This window comes from Garra rufa, chromosome 15 (assembly GCF_049309525.1).
Source record: "Garra rufa chromosome 15, GarRuf1.0, whole genome shotgun sequence".
NCBI lineage: Eukaryota > Metazoa > Chordata > Actinopteri > Cypriniformes > Cyprinidae > Garra > Garra rufa.
In genome coordinates, this window is record NC_133375.1 from 34,815,626 (window position 1) to 34,827,190 (window position 11,565).

Consider the following 11,565-nt stretch of genomic DNA (forward strand, 5'->3'; position numbering starts at 1 on the left):
CCCATTAGGAAACACAATTCCATCTCATATTAAACCAACAGCATTCGTCTTTTTACTCCCTGGAGACTAGTTTGAGCTCATTATCATAAATAAATAAATAAAAAGCAAAAAGAATCAATGCTATAAATAGAGTCCAAAAATAACCGCATCAGCATTTCTGTGAGGTGTGACTCTAGGCATCAAGCCATCTTTTATTTTCCTTAGCGCTCACCTGCCCACTAAAAACACACAAACTGACACAAACAAACACACACTTACTCATGAGACTTCCAGAGTCTTCGAGGGGGTGGAAGGAATTCTCGTTTGTTGAGCGGCACGATGCCAACAGCCGCCTGCATGACGGTAAAAAACTTCTTGTACTTCATCTTGGACGGTTCATGCGGTCACGAGAAACAACAACCATGACACGCTCCTCTACAACTGTGGCTCTGTGGACCTTGTTCCTACATGTCTTTTGTCTTTTAAAAAAAGAAAAAAGACATTAATTTAGAGATTTGCCTGGCTGTTATCCTTACATAATTCAGGGAAGACCTTTATAACATTAGACAAATGAAAACGGAGCAGAGGGATAATTGTGTTACTAAGCCCATGGAGATAATTCAGACTCTCTATTCTCTTTAATCCGTAACTGCGGCTCAAAATGTCCTTACGTGCGTTTAACACTGACCCCCCCAAGAAAACAATGCCTCCCTTCTTGTTCCCGCGCTTATGGCATTCAAATGAACAGCTACTGACATTACGGTTAGGGACGGACACAATTACGAGCGCGTTCATGAGCTTTGCCAGGTCTAAATGAGAGAATGCGTATGTATACAGTCTCGGCCGCAAACACGTGTACCACAAAGTGAAAAAAGCGCTGGATGAGTAATCACTTGTCAGGGTTGTAGGCACTGAGCCAGCGTGAGCTTTGGAAATGAAATTACTCGATGGCAGTCTGTGCGGACGGATTATGCTTGCGTTGGTTATAAGCACAAAGTGGGATTTCGCTGTCAAAGAGCTCGAGGTGAGACGGGGAAAATTCCACGAATTAAATCTATGAATAGGTCTGTTTTGGCCGCACAGATGCATCGCAATGAGCCGTTGGCAATGAAAGGATTTGAAAGCTTTTTCTCACGCACATAAAAACCCATAAACGCTTACGGAAGTAATAGGCTATATGATATAATAACCATAAAACGGTATCCTTTTTGCATGGATGACTGCGTTAGGTGCTAGAGACTATGCCATGCAACTCTGACCAGTGTATTTGCTCAATAGTCATTTTTATTAGGCTAAATATTAGATACTCATATAAAGTATCATATCTATATATATGCATGTTCTTGTAATGGATTATAGTTTTTCAGAAACCCTAATCTTAAAACTGAATTATAACTTGCCACTCTGACTTTTTTTTTTTTTTTTACATATAAACTTACAATTGTATTATAATGTCCAGTAAAGGGGAAAAAAGACTGATATGTTTTGTGAATTGCGAGTTTATATCTCACAATTCTGACTAAACTCACAATTCTGAGAGAAAAAAAATCACAATTGCGAGACGTAAACTCGCAATTCTGAGAAAAGAGTCAGAACTGCAAGTTAAAATGTGTATATCTCGCAATGCTGACTTTGTTTCTTAGAATTGTGAGTTTATATCTTACAATTCTGACTTAACATGCAATTCTGAGAAAAAAAAGTCACAATTGCAAGATACAAACTCACAATTCTGAGAGGGGAAAAAATCACAACTGTGAGATATAAATTGCAATTCTGAGAAAATAAGTCACAATCGCAAGCTATAAACTTGAAAAAAGTCAGAACTGTGAGTTAAAATCGTGCATTTGCATGTGCATATCTCGCAATTCTGACTTAAAGGGATGGTTCGGAGTAGAATTGACTTCATTGCTATGCACTTCGAATTATTCCGAAAAGATAAGGAACCAATTTCATTCCAGTGACTCTTCATCAGTGTGGAAAGGTCTAAAACACATCACCAATTACAAGACATCATCCCCCAGCACTTTGCAGAATCAGCAACTGGCAGACGATCTGAACGAGTTCTATTGTCGGTTTGAAAAGACACCATTTACACCTCCAACATCACCCCTCTCCCCCACTCCTGCAACTCCCATTCAAATCAGTGAAGATGAGGTACGCAAGGTCTTCAAAAAGAACAAAAGAAGAAAGGCACCAGGCCCTGACGGTGTCACACCAGCCTGTCTGAAAACCTGTGCAGATCAGCTGGCACCCATTTTCTCACAGATCTTCAATAGGTCTTTGGAGTTGTGTGAAGTCCCCGCCTCTCTCAAACGTTCTGAAATCATCCCCATTCCAAAGAAACCCAAAATAACAGGACTTAACGACTACAGACCTGTGGCGCTAACATCTGTCGTCATGAAGTCGTTTGAGAAACTGGTTCTGGCTTATCTGAAGGACATCACCAGACCCTCACTGGACCCCCTGCAGTTTGCTTATCGTGCAAACAGGTCTGTAGATGATGCAGTGAACATGAGTCTACATTTCATACTGCAGCATCTGGACAAATCAGGGACTTATGTGAGGATCCTGTTTGTGGACTTCAGTTCAGCCTTCAACACTATCATCCCAAACCTCCTCCTGCCCAAACTAACTCAGCTCTCTGTGCCCACATCAGTCTGTCAGTGGATCAACAGCTTCCTGACAGACAGGCAGCAGCTAGTGAGGCTGGGAAAATTCTCATCCAGCACCCGTACTATCAGCACTGGCGCCCCTCAGGGTTGTGTCCTCTCCCCACTGCTCTTCTCCCTGTATACAAATGACTGTACCTCCAAAGACCCCTCTGTCAAGCTCCTGAAGTTTGCAGACGACACCACACTTATCGGCCTCATTCAGGACGGTGACGAGTCTGCTTACAGACAGGAGGTAAAAGAGCTGGCTGTCTGGTGCAGTCATAACAACCTGGAGCTCAACACGCTCAAAACTGTGGAGATGATCATAGACTTCAGGAAAACCCCCCCTGCTCTCCCCCCACTCACCATCATGAACAGCACTGTAAACACAGTGGAGTCATTCAGGTTCCTTGGCAATACCATCTCCCAGGACCTGAAGTGGGACATTCACATAGACTCCATTGTGAAAAAGGCCCAGCAGAGACTGTACTTCCTTCGCCAGCTGAGGAAGCTCAACCTGCCACAGGAACTGCTGAAACAGTTTTACTCTGCCATCATTGAATCCGTCCTCTGCACTTCAATTACCATCTGGTTCAGCTCAGCTACAAATTCTGATCTCAGAAGACTACGTCGGATAGTCCGGACTGCTGAGCGAATCATTGGTACAACCCTCCCTACCCTTCAAGATCTGTACTTATCCAGAGTACGAAAAAGGGCTGCCAAAATTACTCTGGACCCCTCACATCCAGCACACTCACTTTTTGAACTGTTACCATCCGGTCGGCGCTACAGAGCACTGAGCACTAGAACGACCAGACACCGAAACAGTTTCTTTCCTCAGGCAATCCATCTCATGAACACTTGATCGTGGAACATACAACACTATACATTCTTTATTCATTTTTCCGTTATTTATTTAAAGCACATACTTACTTCCATTCAAATGTCTTTGCTATTTTTGCACATTGTCTGTCTTGTATACCTCTATATTGTTCTTTTTATAATATGTATCGTCTTGTCACTGTCATTCTGTAGCACTGTGGAGCTCTGTCACAAAAACAAATTCCTAGTATGTGCAAACATACCTGGCAATAAAGCTCATTCTGATTCTGATTCTGATTCTGAAGCCCATGTAAATACCCCATCCGAAGTTTTTTTTTACCTTAGTCAAACATTTATGGAGATATTAGAGTTTTTCGAATTGCTTGTTACAGGAGTGAATGGTACATGTGATGTATCTCGTAAATTGCACCACTAAACGTGCAAGTAATCTTACCAAACTTGTACAGTAGTGTAAATAGGTTATGTACTCACAAAACGCTGCATCAGCACATTCGTAAGTCCACCATGAGTGTTTTAAAAACACGTTTTAGCCGATCCCTACTAGTCTCAAAAACTACAAATGGCGACACGTCGACGTCACTTCCCTGGTTTGAAAAAAGCACGTAAAAGTCCTCCTACAAGTTGACATGCACACAGATGTAGTAGGAGGACTTTTACGTGCTTTTTTCAAACCAGGGAAGTGACGTCGACTTGTAGTTTCTGAGACTAGTAGTTCTCGGGTAAAACGTGTTTTTAAAACACTCATGGTGGACTTACAAATGTTCTGATGCAGCGTTTTGTGAGTACATAACCTATTTACACTACTGTACAAGTTTGGTAAGATTACTTGCACGTTTAGTGGTGCAATTTACGAGATACATCACATGTACCATTCACTCCTGTAACAAGCAATTCGAAAAACTCTAATATCTCCATAAATGTTCGACTAAGGTAAAAAACACTTCGGATGGGGTATTTAGATGGGCTTCGGAGTGTATAGCAATGAAGTCAATTCTACTCCGAACCATCCCTTTAACTCGCAATTTTGAGAAAAAAGTTACATTTGCGAGATATAAATTCACAATTCTGGAAAAGAAGTCATAATTGCAAGCTAAAAAGTTAAAATCTCGCAATTCCATGTGTATATCTCGCAATTCTGACTTTTTTCTCCGAATTTGGAGTTTATATCTTGCAATTCTGTCTTAACATGCAATTCTGAGGGGGAAAAGTCACAACTGCAAGCTATAAAAAGAAAAAAAATCAGAACTGCGAGTTAAAAATCTCACAATTGCATTTGTATATATTACAGTTCTGACTTAATAACTTGCAATTCTGAGAAAAAAAGTCACAACTGCAAGTTATAAACGAAAAAAGTCAGAACTGTGAGTTAAAATCGTGCAATTGCATGTGTATATCTCGCAATTCTAAATTAATAAGTCGCAATTCTGAGAAAAAAATGTCACATTTGCGAGATATAAACTGGCAGTTCTGGAAAAGAAGTCATAATTGCAAGCTAAAAAGTTAAAATCTCGCAATTGCATGTGTATATCTCGCAATTCTGACTCACTTTTGTGAGTTTATATCTCAAAATTCTGACTAAACTCGCAATTCTGAGAGAAAAAAAATCACAATTGGGAGATGTAAACTCGGAATTCTGAGAAAAGAGTCAGAACTGCAAGTTAAAATGTGTGATAAAAAAAGTCAGAATTGCGAGTTTAGATCTTGTAACTGCCAGTTTATATCACACAATTCTGAGAAAAGTTAGAAGTGTTAGTTTCTATAAATATATATAAAATAATCAGAATTGTGGGGTGTAAACTCACAATTGCAAGAAAAAAAGTCAAATTTTTGAGATAAAAAGTCAATTACCATTTTGTTTAGTGGCAGAAACATGCTTCCAGGAACAACAACGGGCTGAGTAAATGGTGATAGAATTTACAATTTTATATTGCTTTAAGAAAAGATTTGGTATTGTAGTACGTTTCTAAACTATTTTTTTCCAACAAGCATGCATTAAATTGATCAAAAATGACAGAAAAACACAATGCTACAAGAGATTTATGTTTCACATAAATTCTGTTCTTGTAAACTTTCTACTGGGGGAAAAATGTTTTTAAATCAAAGTATTAGAATCATTTCGGATTGTGTGATGGCTGCTGAAAATTCAGCCTTGCCACCACAGGAATAAATACAAATTTTAAAACATCAAATAATTTAAAATAAAAACCATTTATTTTAAATTGTAATAATATTTCAGAATTATTGCTGTATTTTTGGTAAATAAAAGCAGCCTTGGTGAGGATAAGAGAAAAAATCTAAATGAGCCACAGCTGTTTAATTTATTAAGAGATAGTTGTTCATGAGTCCCTTGTTTGTCCTGCCCGCTGTTCTTCAGAAAAATCCTTCAGGTCCCACAAATTCTTTGGTTTTTCAGCATTTTTGTGTATTTAAACCCTTTCCAGCAATAATTGTATGATTTTGAGATCCATCTTTTGATACCAGGGGCGCGGGGCCCTAAGCAAACCTCTGGGAGGGCCCCACGCAATTGCGTGGTGGGTAAACACGCTACTTTTTGACACTGAGGACAACTGAGGGACTCATATGCAACTATTACAAGGTTCAAACACTCACTGATGCTCCAGAAGGAAAAAGGATGCATTAACAGCTGGAAGGTGAAAACTTTTTGAATTTAAAGAGCACTGTAATTTTTTTTTTATCTTCTGAGAAACAAGTAACTATCTTCTGTAGCCTCTGAAGGGTAGTACTAAATGATTTTTTTTTTTAATACTCTTAATGCATAGTTTTTCCTTCTGGAGCATCAGTGATCATTTGAACCTTCTGTAATAGTTGCATATGAGTCCCTCAGTTGTCATTAGTGTGAAAAGATGGATCTCAAATTCATACAGTCATTGTTGGAAAGGGTTCAAATACACAAAATTGCTGAAAAAAACAAAATAATTTGTGGGACCTGAAGGATTTTTCTGAAGAACAGGCAGTTTAACGGTTCAGGACAAACAAAGGACTCATGAACAACTATCACTTAACAAAAAAACACAGCTGTGGATCATTCAGGTAACAACACAATATTAAGAATCAAGGGGATGTAAACCTTTGAACTGGGTTTTTTAAAAATTCAACCATTATTTCTCTTGTGAACTATATGTAAATATCTTTTATGTGAAATATCTTAATCAGGTCAGTACTAAATAAACAATAACTTGCATTTTGTATGATCCCTAATAATTCACATTTTGCAGATTATGAAAGGCGGATGTAAACTTTGGACCTCAACTGTACATATGGACAAATACATTCTGAACAACGGATGAGTAGAAGATGACAGAATTTCTAGGGTGAACTATCCCTAAAATTTTGAGAATCTACATGAGAGTAATAGCAAACACCACTAATGACCCAAACACATAATAAAAATACCTTAAAAACCAATGATTCTCCTAAAAAGAAGGTTATTCAAAACATTCAATAGCCTGAAAAGTGTTTCCAGCTTCATTCAGATCGATAACTAAATCGCATGACATCGATATACACAAGGTCAATCTCATAAACAAACAGCATCAAGGAGACAAAGACTGAGATGGAAGGAGGTTAGCAAGGGACGCATAGAGAGAAAGAGAGAGAGAGCATGTGTGTGTTTGTGTGGGGATCATCCTCATTTGATTACAAGTCATGATCCTCTTGCTGGGAGTCAGCTGGTCTGGAGTCAGCAGTATTATGAGAGCATGGCTGTGCATTTGGCTCAGGTCTGCTCGCACATGTGCAACTCTGCTTCTGTTAAATCAATCAATGCTGAGACACTTGGAAATATTAAGCACTTGCATTTACATGCAAATACCAGGCTTAAGCATTGACCAACGAGCCCCCGCTGTGACATTACAGATGCCCTGCTGTGTAACATTGGAGACCTTCATGCATCAGAGTCATTTCTCCACATGCACTAACTTTGATTAAAGTGAACTGAAATATACAGCATGAGCTCACATTAAGATTGAGAATTTGCAGTGACAGTAGGCAATTGGAGTGTTTCATCTTGGTAATAAAATCTGCCCTTTAAACAACCAGCACACAGGCGTTGACGTATACATAGCATTTAATCACAAGAGAGCTGTTACAACTTATACAACTTAATACAATCTGTCAAAAAGCAATGAAAGCGATACAGAAAGTGTACAGTAATGTACATGATGACAGAGCTACTGTGTGTTTCATGACAGCAGTCACAGGAGTGAACTGTATCTGTGTTGGTTCAGTGCCAGTGACAGAGGTGACCCTGTCACAACACTCTGCCTCTTTAATTAGAGTGAGCACCCTGAGGATGTGCTGATTACTCCTTTCATTACGAGCTGAATAGCAAATGGGTGACAATTATCCGCTTGTGTTGGTGTCAGGCTGTGAACTAATCACTGCTGAAATCAACTGATACAGCACCGATCGCCAAAAATATGCAAAATATGCAAGTATCTGACTGATAAATGCTTAACGTGATTTACTCAAGTGAAACATGTTCCTGAATTAACATCTCAGCTAGTCCTGTAACAACATCACTGGGCCATTCTACAGAATTGGTTCAAGGTCAGAGTTGGAAACATCCTCAAAAAAAGCATTTTTCCACATTTTTTATGTATGCAAATTGTATAATATCCAAGGTACACATTTCTGGTAATTGTACAGTTAATTCTCAACTTCATAAAGTTTTGGAATATTTTCCCTTTCTTCAAATGTGTCACTACCAAAACAGTAATATATAATTTTAATAAGCAGCGTTATATTTTATTGTAACAATATTTCAACTGGGATTTACAGTATGAGTTCAGTTGCATTTTGAATCCAGTCTTTCTTTGTAAAAGGTATAAAGATGATCATACTGATTTAAAACTTAGTAGTTCACTTTCAGAACAGAATGTTCAGATAATGTACTCACCCCCTTGTCATCCAAGATGTTCATGTCTTTCTTTCTTCAATCGTAAAGAAATGATGTTTTTTGAGGAAAACATTTCAGGATTTCTCTTCATATAATGGACTTCTATGGTGCCTCCGAGTTTGAACTTCCAAAATGCAGTTTAAATGCAGCTTCAAAGGGCTCTAAATGATCCCAGCCGAGGAAGAAGTGTCTTATCTAGCGAATCGATCGATTATTTTCTAAAAACATTTACAACTAATGTACTTTTTAATCTCTACACAGAGTACACACAGACCTAGACAAAACAAGCATTTGAGGTTAAAAAGTATATCAATTGTAATTTTTTTTTTTTAGAAAATAACCGATCATTTTGCTAGATAAGACCTTTCTTTCCACGGCTGTGATAGTTTAGAGCCCTTTAAAGCTGCATTTTGGAAGTTCAAACTCGGGGGCACCATAGAAGTCCATTATATGGAGAGAAATCCTGCAATGTTTTCCTCAAAAAACATAATTTCCTTACGACTGAAGAAAGAAAGACATGAGCATCTTGGATGACAAGGTGGTGAGTACATTATCTGTAAATCTGAAAGTGAACTACTCCTTTAAGGACTCATTAGTTTGAATGTACATTGAACCAGACACTATCATAACATCTTAGTTGACAATTCAATACTTTATTTTTGACAAAACATGCTTGTTTTAGTCGTGACAGCACCTTTTTGGTTGTGACAGTAATGCTTTGGTAGCGACCATCACATTACAGAATTTTAACTCGCATAATAAAACACCATTAAAAAAATACTAAAATACTAAAAAATCGCATAACTGTACTAAAATTATGTTTATTTCCCCCTAATTAAGGATTATGTGTCCCCTTTTTTCACTATCGAAACAAAAATGACGTGTTTTCGGTCGTGACTGTTACGGTAGTGACAATTTTATGGGATAACACCCAAAAAACAAAGATGTTACTACCAAAACTTCACCAAATGTTTCGGTAGTGGCAGTGGTAGATACTTTTGAGCCCAGCTCAAAGATGCTAATGAGCACATGGTTACTAGCACAGTTCTGAACAGTACACATATAAAAACTAACATTTATGGAATAATACTCAAAAAACAATGTCACAACCAAAAGTTCACCAAATGTTTAAGAAAAAAAAAACATTTTTCAGATTTTGAACAAATTTACCTTAAACTGATGGGGCTAACTCACCGTGTAGCTATGAGAGAGAGTGACACGTAAATATTTCCTGAACATAAATGTAGGGGTGTAGTTAAAATCAGTCTCAGCCAATTGACTACAACATACACTTTCGGTAGTGACATGAAAATGCGGGACACATTTTTTTTACTTAAAGTTTCACGATTCACAAAGAAAATGAAGAATATTGATTTTTTTTCAAACTTATCTTTAAAAAAAAAAAAAAATCTAAAAGATATTTTTTAAAACAGCAATGGAATAAAATGCACATTTCTTTTCAATATTGTTTTCAAGTTGAAATTTAGGGCTTAGGGTTCGGGACAGCCTCCTCCCAATTAAATGCAGCCAATAAATGATGATTTGCTATATATATTAAGTTTACTAATATTTAAAATATTTTTGTGGATTTCAATAGATAATAGAAGAATCTTAGTAAACAGATTTGAATACTTAAATGCTTTTCAAATGTGTTTTTTGGTTGTGGGACAGCAGTTTGCACCAATTCTGTACAATAGCCCACCAGCCAATCAGGTTAAGTTTAACACATTAGGTCTAGAGAGTTAGTTTTGGATGGTTAGCATGTACTAAGTCTCTACTGGTAAATGTCATAATCACACCAATATGTAATGACTGTTGAAAATTCAGCTTTGCATCACAGGAATAAATTACATTTTTTGAATATATTAAAATTGAAAACAGTTATTTTAAATTGTAATAATAATATTTCACAAAAAAATACGGATTTACTGTACATTTGGTTAAATAAATGCAGTCTTGGTAGGGTCAGAAATTAACTTCTGCATTAAGGGGCATTATTTGCCCCCTGTAATTGATTTCCAGGGGCATTTTTTACATTCATCAAATTACTGTATTATTATAATCACCGTACTATGTTGTCTTTAATGTCAAATGCTTAAATTTACCCAATTACTTTAATCAATATTTTAAACTGTCAATAACAATATACCGTTTAAAATTGTATCTATTATACATGTAAAAAAAAAAAAAAAACAGGAGCTCATAGGGCTGCAATAGTATGACAAAAATCAATGTAGATTATTGCTCTCTATACTGTAATAATGATTATTACTATCGATATAGAAAACAATATAAAACATTTTTGTTTCATTTTGGGCATGTCACATTCTGGCTTCACAGACAAACATGTCAGTCCATGACGTTACTCTAGTCTAGTGCAAGTTATGCAAAAAACTCGTCTTATAATCACTAAAGCTACGAAATTAATAATTTAATTACATCATATCTGCACTGTGTTGTTTTTGATGAGGGAATTCGTGATCGTGCACTCCACACAGCTCTGCCTTTTTCAGCTATGACTAATGTAGTGACTAATTGGCGCATGTTCAGCGCTGACTAATCTAAGCCTAAGTCTGATTGGCCTAAGTTTAACAGAAACTCATTTAATTGGTTATAAGGCTCAACACTGCACAAAACAGAGCATAAAAGCTGATGCAGTTTGAGTAAATCTGAATGTAATTGTGCAAATTGACACTTTTCATTCATTTTCACATTTCATTTTAAAGCAGCACCAAAGAGTATAGAAGTACTTCTATACTCTTTGGCAGCACTAAGTAACTTTTCCCTCAACAGGTTGGAAGCGGAATTGTCCATTACCGCTGTCGTAAATAATTTAGCCTACTGTCGCGTCACATGCACGTTATTTGTTTGGAGGCTATCCAGGACCGGCTTTGGAAATAACGATGTCCAGTGACAAGGTAGAGTATGTTGTATGACTTTATAAAAGTATGAAAACCTTTTGTGAAGCCTACCGTAAAGCAAGTCGCATTTGTAGTCTCATTTGAACTACAAAACCGCATACTGTTGACCCGACGACCCAAACTTACATAGTGCTGTTATGGCCGATAGAGGGTCGCAAAGCGAATACGAAAGTGCCGTTTCACCCTGTTATGAGTTGATGAACAACTGACACGAGTTCGGAAACATTATTTTAAGGTAAAATAACTCTTTAGT